The 14817-nt window shown below is 43.3% G+C and overlaps 1 long non-coding RNA gene across 3 annotated transcripts; it reads right to left on the bottom strand.

Annotated features, from left to right (window-relative positions):
- Nucleotides 1-4337: 4337 nt before the first annotated feature.
- On the bottom strand, nucleotides 4338-6109 carry LOC120705662. 3 transcript variants are annotated; one of them, XR_005688034.1, is made up of 3 exons: nucleotides 5669-6109; nucleotides 4747-5348; nucleotides 4338-4656 (listed from the first exon to the last, which is right to left on the bottom strand). It is a non-coding gene; the product is annotated as an uncharacterized LOC120705662 (long non-coding RNA). The 3 variants fall into 3 exon arrangements; XR_005688035.1 differs by having other exon boundaries at nucleotides 4747-4857; nucleotides 5069-6108; XR_005688033.1 differs by having other exon boundaries at nucleotides 4747-6107.
- Nucleotides 6110-14817: the final 8708 nt, after the last annotated feature.

A 14817-nucleotide genomic window follows, 5' to 3' on the forward strand; every position in this document is an offset into this window, starting at 1 on the left:
TATATGGTGCGCTGCAGACATTTCGAGTATATTTACTTGCGCCTTCTGGATCCACACCCTCATCTTCACCAACCCCGCCGCCACACATTTCACCACACATTCCATCTTTTAAAAAATCTAAAATCAAATCCTATAAATCCATACCTTTTTTCTTACTCTTTGTTTCATGACTCTTTTATTTAATGCTAACCTATAGTACAAATACTTGAACATAAATAATCACGTATATACATATAAATAGCATAGTACTTCAATATATATGGTACATGATATTCCGTACATTCGCACATACAAGTACATCATGTCACACATATAAATACTTGAAATGAAGATACACAAATAACATAACATACTTGCAATATATGTCGTAGATACAAATATATAAACACACATAGATATATATATATATATATATATATATATATATATATATATATATATATATATATATATATATATATATATATATATATATATATATATATATATATATATATATATATATATATATATATAACGACAGCTACATCGACGCACAACTAACCTACATACTCATCCAATCACCCTAACCCTAAAACACACACCGGCCATACACGGCAACGCCGCGATTATTTCTAGCAGTATATATCTAAACCTGCATCTACTGAAACCGGTCGGCCAAGCCGACAAAAGGAAGACTCGCTCTTTCCCCTCCAGATTACATATATTTACATTACCAGATCGATCATCCAAAAAAAACAAAGATGAACCTGGAGACATTGAGAAATAGACTAATAAAATCGGTGGCAAAGTCGGTTGATGCAACGAGAAAGATGAGGGCCGTACAGCTGGACAGGCCAGCTAGGCATTTTTGTTCATTACTGCTCGACGCGATGCATATTGCATTTGTTTAGTCCGTGTCAGGTCACTACGCGTGCCTGGATGTTTTAATTTTGTACTAACGTGCATATGTGGAATCATGGTTTTAGGGGGAGGCCAAGTCGTCATTGGATGGTGGTAAACATCCAAGCAAGCGTAAGCGGTTTTCAATTAATTTCAATTGGTATCAAGTTGTTAAATTTGTCAATTTTGTGCAAATTATGCTTGCTTTGATTGTGTTGTCATCAATCACCAAAAAGGGGGAGATTGTAACGAACATGGCACCATTGATGCCATTTCGAGTGATTTTGGTGATCGAATGACAACACAACACTTGGACTAATATGATTGTTAAGATGATCATTCTCAGGCTTTTAGGTTCAAGTGATGACAAAGAGAAAGAGAAGATAGGCGTAGCAAGGCCCGATGGACTGCTCTTCGATTCAGGAGCACCGGAAGAACCGACGCCAGGGCATCGGAGCATCCGATGGTAGTCGGAAGAACCGACGCCTTGATACTTTGGTGCAGAAGGGAATCGAAGCCAAGTCAGCCTATAGGCACCGGTTGAACCGACGGTCCAAAATAGGGCATCGGTGCAATGGCCGTCCTTTGTACCAGAGACGATGTCAAGTGCCCAGAAGAAGGTTCTTCAGCACCGGTTCAACCGACGGTGCATCGGTGCATACCACCGGTGTAATGACGTCAGCATCCAGGAGAAGATTCTTTCAGCACCGGTTGAACCGGTGAGGCATCGGTGCATTGCATCGGTTCAACCGGTGGTCTCTGCGTCAGCTGTCAGGACTTCAACGGCTACTTCATGTTGTGAGTGATCGGATGAACCGACGCTACCCCACCAAGAGGCATCGGTTCTTCCGGTGATACGCAGATTTTCAGCTAACCGTTGGAGCAACGGCTACAAGACTTGGTGGCCTATTTATATGCCTCACCCCGGCCATTTGAAGTGTGCTGGAGTTGCTGAACATCCCAAACACACCCAAGAACATCTCCAACCACCATAGAGCTTCATTGTACATCATATAGGCTTAAGCACACTTGTGAGAGTGCTTAGTGCTTGTTTAGGGATTAGTTCTTGCGAGAGCTCCCTTGAGAGAAGTCTTGCTGCGGCAAGCAACTTGTGATCCGTCGTGTGACCCTCCGTCTTGGTGTGGAGTGGCAACGACACTTTGTGCGGGGGAAGAGGAGGCCCCCTCCTTGGTGGAGAAGCTCCGTAGTGGATTTCGGCCGGGTGACCGAGAGAGACGGTGGCGGTGCACTAGACTCGGTGTCTTGTGCGCACTTGCCTTTGCTTGCCGGCATCGCCTTGGTGGCGTAGTGCAAGACGGTGATCGGAAGAGCCTCGGTGTCCCGTGGACGTAGGCGTTTGTGCCGAACCACGTTACATGACCGTGTCTACTCGGGAGTTTGCATATCCTCTCCCTTACCGCTTTACTTACCGCATTACGTTTCCGCATTTACTCTTTCTTGCTTCCTTTACTTTCCTAGTTAGTTTGATTAGGATTGGCTATAGGTTGCAAGTCTTTTGGGGTAAGTAGAGGGTAGCATAGATAAACCTTAGTCATAACTAGCTTGTGTAGGACGTGTTAGGTTTATCTTATGCAATTAGATTGAGCCCTAGGATAGAAAAGCGATTAGCGACCCTATTCACCCCCTCCCCCTCTAGGGTCGGACACCCCGGTGATCCTTACAGCCGGCGAGCACCGCCCTTCGGCCTTCTGCGCCTCGTCCCGACCCCCTAATCGAGTTTGACGTCGCGCGTGCTCGCTCCCCGACCAAGAACCAAGCCGAACCAAGCCCGGATGGCCAAGTTTGGCCAACGCCGGTGAGCCGCCGCCGCGTGCACCTCGCCGCCGGCGCAAGCGCCGCCCGCCTGAGCCGCGCCGGAGCCAAGCCAAGCCGCTCGAGCCGCTCCCCGCCCTCGGGTCTTGATCCGACGGTCTAGATCAGATCTAGACCGAGTCAACCAGAGCCGTCCCTGACGCTTTTGCATGAGGGACCCTATGTTTCTTTAGAATCTACCCGTAGTCCACTCTAGTTCAAAAGTAATTCCATAATAGCCCTTTTATTTCTATTTTAGCCCTGACATTTTCCAAAATAGAACGCGCCGTCCATAGTGTGTAGTTTTTCACGCTAGCCCCTGTAGTTTAGGTTTAATCTCATTTTAGTCCCTAGTTTCTTTAGAGCTATCCCTTGGAAGTTTAAATCTATCGCAAACAAGTCCTGGGAACCCTGTTTTAGCCATAACTTCTTCGTTTTAGCTCCGTTTTCATCGATTCTTGTGCTCACGTGATCCTTGTGATGTGTGCAATAGGTTTATCACCCTGTTATCCTATGTGAGCACATTTTGCTGTGTCTTGCAAGTCTTTTCTGTTAGCCTTTCACGTCTATAGTTAATCGCATTTAAGTCCCTGCAGCCTTGTTTATCCCATAGTTTCCACGTCCTAGCTCCGTTTTTTGTATTTCTTGCGCTCTCTTGCGCTCTCGTAACCGTAGCGGCGAGCCCTATCCTTTAGTACGCTCTTTTAAAGCCTTTCTTTTGTTTAGGTGTATTGTTCTTAGTTGTATCTTTTTGTTTGCTTGTATGGTTGCTCGTTGATTGCTTCGAATAGAAGAATCGCTGTGTGAAGATTGAAGATCAAATTTTCCAAGTGAGCAAAAACTGAAGAGCAGTAAAAGTAGCTTTTCGTTGGAGAAAGGCAAGTGATCCTAACCATACTTCTATCTATACTTATTTACAAGAGTATTATGATTTAATTGGAACATGGAGAACCACCCAAGAAAACAGTACAACCACAATACTACATGGCTCTGGTCTTGGCAGATTAATTAGACTCTAGCTTGTGACAGTCTTACCGAAAGGGCAAGAGGGGATGCATCGTTGGGTATAGCTCTGTCCTCTTAAGTAGTGTAGACCTGGCAAAGGTGTCACTCGTATTAGAAAGTGTTATGGCCGCTTTGGCTTGAAACCTTAGCGGATTGTCATATGTTAGAGAATCTTTGTAAAGATCTCATAGCGTCCCTATGCACTACACCAAAACCGAATTATCTTGGCGGCCAAAAACCGCCAAGTACCAAAACCGCCAAGAAAATGATTCTTGGCGGCCAGCCGCCAAGCAAAATCCGCCAAGAATAGAGCACAAATAAAATGCAATTACCTTGGCTGCTGGCCGCCAAGTATAATTTCCTTGGCAATATGGCCGCCAAGCAAACTAGAATAGCAGCAAAATCTCCATAGCGCCAAGAAAATATAACAACCGCCAAGCAAATCACAATCCTTGGCTCTTGGCTGCCATCACCCGCCAAGGAAAACATATCTCTTGGCTGCCCACACACACCAAGGATATATGGTTCCTTGGCTACCCTTGCCCGCCAAGAATTGTGATTTCCTTGGCTACCAACAGCCAATGAAACAGATGGCACCATAAAAGTATTGCTATACAATTTAACATCATCCAATCATATCCAATGTAAAGCAAATGGCAATTTTTTATCCAAAGATTATCAAACAAATTGAATGCTACACATACAAATCAGGCTTGTTCATATAACTGCATGAATTGGACATTGTCAATGTTAACTTACAAACAAATTTGTAGACCAACCAGCTAAACAACTTGAAATACCAGAAATTCTCATACATTATCAAACAGAGACTAATAGCAAGCCTATTTTACACAGCAACTCCTGCTTTCTCCAATTCTCAAGATCCTTCTCACTTTTTTTGCATTTCATCTGAACATTCTTCTTGCATTAAGCAAATACTGCAAAAAAAGGTGCTACCTGCATATAGAAGGCACATTCTTCTCAAGCTAGCCAATACATTAAGCAAATACTACAAGAAAAACTAAAGAATTGATGAAGTAGTTTCACCTTATCATAGGCAGGGACCCCTGTCATATCATTAATCAATTTTCCTCCTCACCGAAACTAACATGTGGACTTCTGGCTGCTCAGCGAAGGCCTTTTCATTAGAAATGTTGTCTGCTCACAAAAAAATTAAACATAATTAGAGTAATGTGCAACCAAAAAGACAGCTGGTAAGATTCCTATCAATGTGCAACAAAGTGTTTGCTAGTGATAATCTAACCACATCCACCACTAATACATATTTTTTCAGATATAATATTGACCACTAAAGGCTGTAGATTTCAGGGCTGCAACTTGAAGTTGAAAGGCAACTTTTAGGACATACCAAAAACATTTCGTTTGACCTCGTGACAGCATGCTATTAATTCACCTCTGCTATCACCAAAGCTTGCTCAAGTCGTGTCCAAGAAAAGTAGCAGATTAAGCAAATCCAACAGCACAGGTACTAGCAAAGCTAACAGCAAATGAACTAATTTTTATAGTCAATGTCTCGCAGATCAAGCACAGGGGATTGTTTGTTATTACCTTGTCAATAAAAAGATTGATTCACCTGTGCTGATATAGCTAGGCTGTCATGTCTATCATCCCTGCACCTCCTACGTACACTAGATACATAGTGATTAGAACATGGAAAGCATAAGTTCAGTTCAGTAATAGATTAAGTAATGGTAAACAGATCCATAAGTGCAGTGCGCTTTGTACCTACTGCCTCAATCACCAGCGCAATGATGAGGTGCAGAGCATACAAGACATTACACATCAATTCAGATTCAAGTACGTAAAATGAGACATAGGCCTAGACTAACATCTAGCACTGGGTGAATTAATTTGCATCACATTTAAACTAGATCCGTGATTGGCCAAATTCTACAAATAGCCAAGTCATATAAAGAAATCAAGTAGAGAGAGACGCATGACAGCTTACCTGAGGAGGCCTGAAAAGGCCAAGGATGCGGAACGAGAACGAGCTGCAGGCTAGGGGTCGCATCTGCTCGCCCTGGGAGTAACGCCGCACGGCCGTGAGTGGCAGCTCCAGCTCGCCCTGCACTTCACCTGCCAGGCACAGGAGCGTCCCAGCAAAGCCAGCATCGGCCGCGTCATTGTGGTGCGTAGGGCCCGATGCGGAGCTCGGTTGCAGCGGCCGCCGCCGCCTCAATCGCAGAACCGCCTGGTTCGAGGATGCCGCAGCGAGCACCCAAGCTGCGGAGGTCTGCTTGCGGTCGCGCGGCACGGGGCACCACCGCAGTCACCCGTCCAAGGCCGGCCGGCAGTGGCAGGGTCCGCGTCTGCCGCGTGAGGGAAGGGAGAAAGGGGAATGGATCTGAGGAGAGGCTGAGAGGAGGGAGAGAGAGAGGGGAATGGAGCTGCTAGGGTTCGGGAGAGCGATTTATATGAGCGTGATTATAGCCGTCGGATCGGCGATGGACGGCCCTAAATAGTTACACTATTTGGGCCAAAACAGGCCCACTTTCGTTTCTTCCCTGCTTAATATTTTTTTTTGTTTTTCATTGTATTGTACTACCTTCTTCCCTGCTTAACATTTTTTTTGTTTTTCAGTGTATTGTAACATTGCAAAGTACAGTATAAAAATGAATTTATACATTGTTATAGAAATTAATTCCAAATTGAACTACATGTGCCTCTAATAAGATAAAACAATTGCATAAAAATTATACTTAGGCTCATAAGTTCTATTTTAGTCTATGTACTAGAGATAGATGAAAATTGCAACTGTTTTCTAAAGATAATTAAAACTTCTATCTCTTAATCATCACATCATAATTATAATATCTAAATTTTGTCATAAAATTCTACAAATTGACATGGTGATATATTTTTGGCACATAAGCTTACCATAAAAAATTTAAATGATTTTAATAATGTGATATGTGATATCATATATTGTTCACAAATGGGTATATGTATCACACATATCCCTATAGCTCATGTGTGTGTGTGTGTGTGTGAACTCTTATTTGTATTCCTTTCATGGTTACATCACTACTCATTTAGGATGAGATGTGCGAAACCAACGTGTACACGGGATCAAGAATTTTATCCATCCCATGTCAATTTTAAAAACAATCGTAGAACTAAGGTGTGTTTTGTTTTGACAGCACTAAATATGATCTTAATTATTGCAATCTAATGTGCCACAAACAAAGGATATACGTATTAGAAATGCGCACTTTCCTTGGCGGTTTGATCAAACAGCCAAGGAAAAGCACAATTTCCATGGCGGTTTGAACGAAAAGGCCAAGGAAATGAGAACTTTTCTTGGCGATTTGATGAAATAGCCAAGGAAAAGCATAATTTCCTGGGCGGTTTGATGAAAAGGCCAAGGAAATGAGAACTTTCCTTGGCGTACTTTGTAAACCGCCAAGGTAATTACAAATTTTCTTGGCTTCCTACAAAATCCGTCATGGAATTATATTTTCTTGGCTGTTAACAAGCACCGCCAAGGTAACAATATATTCCTTGGCGGTTCAAACTTGGCCGCCAAGAAAATCTCTGGCGGCCAAGGTAATTCAGTTTTGGTGTAGTGATGCAATCACACCTCGGAAGTGTGGTATTGTGCCTGATCAGCACATATGCGTGGTTGGGTTCAAAGTTCTTCGGAACTTTTACGCGAATTATGGTGAAAGTGTACAACCTCTGCAGAGTGTAAAACTGATATATCATCCGTGCTCATGGTTAAGAGCGGCTTGGACCCTCACATGATTAATAAATTTAAAGATGGAATTAAATCATTTTCTGGTTATTTCTTGTGGTCTTACTGAGTACCAACCATAAGTGTAATCACCCTTACTTACTGCTGCTCAGAAGGAGAAGGTTTATAAAGTCTTTTGAAGATGTTGCTGAGTTCTAGGCCTACGCAACCCCCAGTCGATTGTCTGTGAAGTTTGGAGTCTTCGTTTCTAGGATAAGCTGTATAACTCTGATAGTCTTTTAATAGTTGTTTTATTTCTCTTTTTCATTATATTGTTACTGATTATTCACTTATAATATCTCTATATGTATGAAATTTGATCCTGACATACATATAGATATGCATTCGGTTTTGTTCTTAAAACCGGGTGTGACACGTATGGCTATGACTATATAGAATCTCAAATAACTCAAATTATCTTTTATACACTGACTCAAATTATTTTTTCCAAAAAAATTCACAATCTTAACATTTATATATACTGGAATATATTTGACATATTTTTGTATCCATAGTTCACAAAAATCATAGTGCGGAAGTTTCACTCTTTTGATGCGTTCCGCTATATTTAAAGATTTAAATATTTTTTCAGAATAAAATAGAAAAACATTTTTAGAGGTTGGTGATGGCGTCACCCGCCCCTATAAATCGATTTCAAAGTTAATATAAAAGCATATCATATATCTCGTAGAGTCAAATGTGACTGTGTAGTGTGGTGCAGAGGAAGATACATGTTAGACTTGAGGTAAGCGGTTTGCACTCCGGTTTACGGTTTACGGAAGTGTGCATATTACACCAATCAAATTGTACCTCGGTATTAGGGGCTTATGGTGTGGCTGGTTAAATAGGATATTTTTTCTTTTCATTTTCTGAAAATGAATTTGTAGGGGCAGATCCTGGTGTCACCCGTTCCTACAAATCGATTTTAGGAATGGGTGAGCCTCACCCGTTCCTACAAATTGATTTTTACCTGCGAGAAGTTGGAGCTTATACTGCACCCGCCCCCCTAGAAATACATTTTTACCTACACCTAAAAATCTTTTTTCGTAGTAGTGATGTATGGAAAACTTCCTTAAAAATACTATAGTATCCCTGCATTATTAATTCCGGCTGTTTCACTCATTAGACCATAATTGGAACATGAGATTAATTCATGGACCACGGTGCTCTGAGGGAACTACAATATTTCCTGCGAAACTCTTGTTTAAAAATCAGTATGGGCTCTATATATATGATTAATTGGTTATAGAGCTACATAAGATGGCGTTACGATTATAAAAAATGAAATGCACTATGACTTATTCCTTACTGAACGGAGATAACTAATCAATGACGAGATGCACGCACCGTGATATAATATAATGCAGAGATGCATGTTAACGCATGCATGGAGCCAAAGTAATAACCTTGCATTGGGGGCGCCCAACACGTATACGTAAGTGTATATACAAAGCGAGCACGCGCTAGCTAGCTTTCTCAAACTTTTTTTTTTCCTTCTGCTGTTAGGACACCGTACCACACGAACGGTATACGCACTGCACGTACGTGTGTACTCTGTTGTGTGCGAGCAGAGGCCGGGTTTTATCGCTTCCTATACCTGCACATTTATTATATATAATCATTCATTAGTCTGGGCTACTTATCTCCTTGTGCAGGGTTCTCATCTGATCCAGGAAGTTCACTAGCTACTCCTACATGCATACTATATATGTTAATAATACGCATGCATGAGTCCATCTGCAGCCATGCAATGCTATACTCTCCGCGAAGGACAAAAAGGTATGTACGCGTACAAACATGCACCAAACTCTAAAGAAACTTGCAAAAATTCCCTACCATGTTTTGTGAGCGAGTTTCGATTAATATGAACTTTGCGAATGTCGCGAGTCTTGATCCTTACATCTGATGACTGCCGTCGCATGTCTGCATCTGCAATAATATGGAAAGCGACTTTTTTTTAAGAAAGCGACTTTTTTCTTGCTGCCTTTAATCAAGGTAGCAGGCGCAAATAATCAGAGTTAATTTCGCCTTCGAAGAGAATGCCCGCGGGGGGGGGCTAAAAAGGTACTCAGTTAATTAGGCCTAAATTGTCAGGAGACGCTAGCTCCGGTCCGGTCTAAGAGCATCTTCAAGAGCTTGGCTAAATTAGAGTAGCTAAATTTCTATTTACCTAGTCATTTAGTTTTTCAAAAGGTTCACGAGTGACCCCCGCGCCGTCGGCCGATGAGGCAGCCCCCGGGGTCCACAAACTGCCCTGACCCCTAGCCGTGGCAAGCTGTAGACGCCACGTGGCACTGGCCCCTGCATGAGCCAGCTTGCCGTCCCTAGCCCCTAGCCGAGGTAGGCACTACCCGCCGCCGACAATGGCACCGGGAGGAGGTGGAGGCAACAACCCCAATTTGTTGCCACTGCACCTGATTTGGCCGCCGCCGCCGCCGCCGATTCAGCCGCCGTCACCACTGATTCCGCCGCCAACGTCGGAGCTCGGGGAGACGTTAGGGGGGAGCTCAGAGCTCGAGCCGAGGAGCAAAGCGCGAGGTGGATACTGAACGGAGCGGGCTATGTATTTTTGCCTTCGGGGAAACTGGGAATTGCTAGTGGGATACCTAGTGTGGATGTTTGCATGAGCTATTGGATCCAAATTTTGTAAGTTTTCTATTTTTTTTAACCGAACCAAGTCCATTTACATAAGTTCTTGGAGTTGTTTTAAGGACAAAAGCTGCCATGCAAAAATAATTTCGTGGAGTGTCGAATGTAGCTATCACTACAAAAAATTTGTTGATCCATGACGATTAAATTTCGGCTATATCTACTAACATTGCCACAAAAATGCCCATTAGTACCGGCTACGGCAGCCGGTACCAGTTGGCCGGTACTAAATGCACCTCCACTTAGAAAAAATGCGTCCAGTCGAACTCGTGACCTGTGGCTTCGCGCGTAGTCTCCTCTACCATCCCACCCCACGCAGCACATGTGATTACATAGGAGATGCTATGCTTTTGAAGTAATCGGGACAGACCATTTAGTACCGGTCTACCAGGACATGGTCATTTAGTACAGGATCATAATACCACCTGGTACTAAATGGTGGAATGCCACCATTTAGTACTGGGTGGTGTTAAAAACTGGTATTAAAAGGATGGGGGCCCTCGGAAGCCAATTACTAAGGCCAATCTCAGTGGGAGTGTCATGAGAGTGTCAGGGACATTAAATTTGCTAACATGTACCAATAATATGAGGAGAGAGAAGAGAGGAGTGTCATGAAATGTGAGAGGAGTGTCATCACCATGACACTCTACTGGCACAGTTCTTAAGATTCCAGTCTAGATAACTGTGTTGATGACACTCTCACTAAAATGAACCTAATGAGTTATAACACCAATCGGTACTAAATGACTTCAGTGGCGGTACTAACCGGATTTAAAGCAGACTAACGCTAATTGGAGGTGAACAATGCCTCTTTTTCCGGCAGTGTAACTACTATAGAGGCTTTAATTGTAACGTAACTCCTGTGTGGCAGATGGTCAGCAGCAGAGCAATATGCAGCTTTTTCAAAAGTTCAGCACAAATATCTTCCACGAGAGGGCGCGCCTTGGCATTTGGCAACAAAATACAAGACATCTGCTACCCACGTGCATGGACCACATACCAAATAGACTCCAACGACGCCATCTCAAAAGAAGAAAAAGAATTCCTCCTTCCAGCAGTAATTCGATCAGTAGAAGAAAAGGTAAATGCAAAAGTGATATATACCCAGACCTTAATTTGGTCCGTTTTCGAAAACAAAAAATGAGTGAGTTTCTGATATGATGAGTTTTGTTTCGGCAAGATTCTCCTGATTGGGGGAAAATCATGTTAGGAATGAAGTTGCAGCGGCTCAAGATCACATAAAAAAATTTATCATACACATATATCATAGAGTAGTGTGATAGATTGATAGTATTGTTATACTCTCTGTCGTCTCTGTGCATGCAGTGTCTCTCCTTTGCCATTGATCACACAAATTAATAAATCCCTGCTGGTAGTGGTAATTATTAGCAGGGACATCATCAGATCAGACATCATCATCAAATCCCTTCTATGATACTCGCTGTGCCTGTTTGGAGCTGGGGTCAGGTAGTAGTCAAGCATCATTGGCAAGCAGGGGATCCATCAAATCCAATAATAATCCAACGCAACAATGCCCAATACCAAAAGGCGAGTAGTGTAGTTCTAGTTTACAGGACAAATTAAAGGGAGCGCTGTAGCTACAGTGTCTGTGGTGTAGCATGGGCTGCTAGCCTCCTGTGGGCTGTGTCTGTGTGAGCTTTTGCAGCAGCCAGCACCAGCCTCTGCTGCCTCGCCCGGCCGCTGACTGATTGATGTGATGGGAAAGTTGAGGGAGCCATGGGATTCTCCATCCCCTGCAAGTGGTAAACGCCTTTTGGTGTGGGGTGAGCAGGGGCAGAGCCCGGTGGCGGAGGCGGAGGCGGAGGCGGAGGTCCAGGGACATGGGCATGGCCGCATGGTCCATGGCCCATGGGGTGGTGCCCCGGTGAGATGGCATCCATCTGTTTGGTTGCTGCTGTATTACTGCTGCACATGCACTGATATATACTCCTGATTTCTATTCTGGATCCTGCGTTACTTCTTCAAAAAAAATTCTGGATCCTGCGTTCCATTGGAACAGAACTTCCAGAAAGAAATCATATACTACTCTATAAAAGAGTAGTGTTAGTACTAAAGGGCTTTAAAATTTTCCATGTACTAGGGATCATCTATCTCATACTCGCAAAGGGAGCAGAGATTGCTGTCCAAGTAGCAATTTTTTTTTTTGTTTTGAAGCTGCTAGTATATATGTAGTAAATTCCTAGAATGATTTTTCTAGGAGAGAGAGAGAGAGAGAGAGAGTATAAGTAGTACATGCACGGAATGATACCATCTCTTTCAAGTGATACATGCAGTTGGTTGATTGGCGCTGCATGTATAAAGGCGTGGACAGTAGGTTGATTATAAGCCGTCCATATTGCTCTCAAGTCTCAACAATCGCACGCAAGTGATGTTTTAGTCGTGGAGTCCATCATTTCAAACTCTGGTTGCAGATTTCTTATCTATAAAGTTTCGATATTTTGAAAAAGATACTAGTAGATTTATATCGGAAGTTACTTTCTTTTCTTTTTTTACAATTTGAAATTACTTTCTAAATTAACACTTTTTCTATAAGCGTTATAAATACATTATAATGAAATAATCTATAGTCATTGTTATGTTTGCAGACCATGTTAGCCTAATCCTTCCGACCCAAAATAATTGCAATTCTAGTTATATATCACTTTGTCCAAATACATAGCTAGAATTGTATTCTTTTCGGGATGGAGGGAGTATTGTTATTTTTTATTAGGAAAAAGTTCATTTTTGACACTTCAACTATTGGATTTGTCCAACTTTGATTCCCCAACTACGAAACCGGGCACAATGGGCACCCTAAGTTCTAATACCATGCAAGCCACCTATGCTCATTTTAGGTGGTTTAGCGCTGACGTGAGGGTGGTTTTGACTACATTGACCGTGACATGGCAATTCTGCCATGTAGGCCCCACCCTACATCCTCTCTCTCTTCACTTTTCTCTTTCTCTCATCTCGGCTCTCTCCCTCTTCACTCACCAATCTTCTTCCTCTCTCCCACCTCTCTCTCCCTCACTGCCGAAGCTCCCCTCTCTTCCTCCCGTGCGTCGGCGGCCCCCTCTCCTCCTCCCGCGCGGCGGCGATGGAGCTCGTGCTCCCACTCGGGACCCCCTGTCTTCTCTCGAGGATGCGGCGGCGGGGGGAGCTCGCGGTGGCTGCGGTGGTGGGGCCAGGGTGCGCAGGGCGAACTCGCGGTTGCGGTGGGGCCAGTGTGCACGGGGTGAGCTCGCGGCGGCGGCCGCTCGCGCGGTCGAGGCGGAGCCGCGCCAGGTTCGCGCACGCGCCACCGAGGCTGAGGAGAGCGGGGGCTGGGGCCAGCGGAGCAAGCGGCGGCACCGCGCCATCGTCACCCTCATTATGGATGTCGCCGCCGGTGTTCTTTCGGAGCAACGGTAGCGGCGTGGACAATGGTGTGGCAGAGGAGATGGCTAGCATGCATGGGGGAGAGGGAAGCAGCACGTCCACGTGGCCAGTTTTGTCCACGTCATCAGTCAATGTAGTCAAAACCACCGCCACATCAGCGCTAAACCACCTAAAACGAGCACAAGTGCCAAAGTTGCATAGTATTAGAACTTAGGGTGTTAATTATGTCCGGTTTCGTAGTTGGCGGTCAAAGTTAGACAAACCTAATAGTTGAGGTGTCAAAAATGACTTTTTTCTTTTTACTAAGAGTCGAACTAGTTTAGATACAGGAGGGAGAACAGGGGAAGGGGCCGATAGATACCAAGCACATGTGTTACGTTGCAAGACCAGAAATAGGCAGAGATGAAAAGAAACTCAGAACCAGTTAAATTTGATATACTTGTGAGTACGTTGTCAACTTCGTTGTCTTTAAACATATAGTTCAGAATAAGCGTTGCATGTTAATTTAGGCCCTGTTTAGTAGTTTTCAAAAAAAATTGCTACAGTATCCGTCACATCGAATTTTCAAATACATACATCGAAATGTGCTACAGTACAAAATTCAAATCTTTTCACCAACTAAACAGACCTTTAGTTCAGAAGTCAAGTGTTATTAGCTCTAAACAAAACCTCATTCAGGTAATCAGATCACTTACCGTCGGAACATATTTTTATAGGGCTAATCAAAGTAGTTGATATGCTTGCTGCTGACAGATTGAACGAAACATACATTGACAGAGCCACAGAGGTAGATCTTATTGCTCGATTTACACGCATGCGGTACCTGCAAGTATTTTCGGACTAATGTCTTTGTGTCTTGGACAACAACAACAACTGACTATTCAGAGTACAACTGTTTCACCGTGTCCGAGATTTCGAAAATGCATGCGGTTCCTTGTGGCGTCTCACCACTTTTCAAATAATGTCACCATCTTCGAGTGTTGTTTTGAAGAAACAAAAGGTGCACTTTTAAGTATGCGTGCAACTCCAGCAGCTAGTACAATGTTTATTTACCTTTGTCCATGTTTAGTCTCCAAATATTTTATTTTACACTACTCGTCGCATTGAATTTTCCGACACTAATCTTTAATTTGGACATATTTAAAGGCAGTTGATCTGTACCGGCAAGATAGTCAAATGATGCGTGGGATCTGGTCCTACACGTCATTGAAACATGCTAAGGGTATAAATAAAAAAGACGCCTCGATCGAGTGTTACAAGGATGGAAATAGTGCACCTGATGAGCACCTCGTAAGGTTGGTGTACAGATAAAAAAAATATTTCAATTACACACACAC

This window comes from Panicum virgatum, chromosome 5K, assembly GCF_016808335.1.
Source record: "Panicum virgatum strain AP13 chromosome 5K, P.virgatum_v5, whole genome shotgun sequence".
NCBI classification, from domain to species: Eukaryota; Viridiplantae; Streptophyta; class Magnoliopsida; order Poales; family Poaceae; genus Panicum; species Panicum virgatum.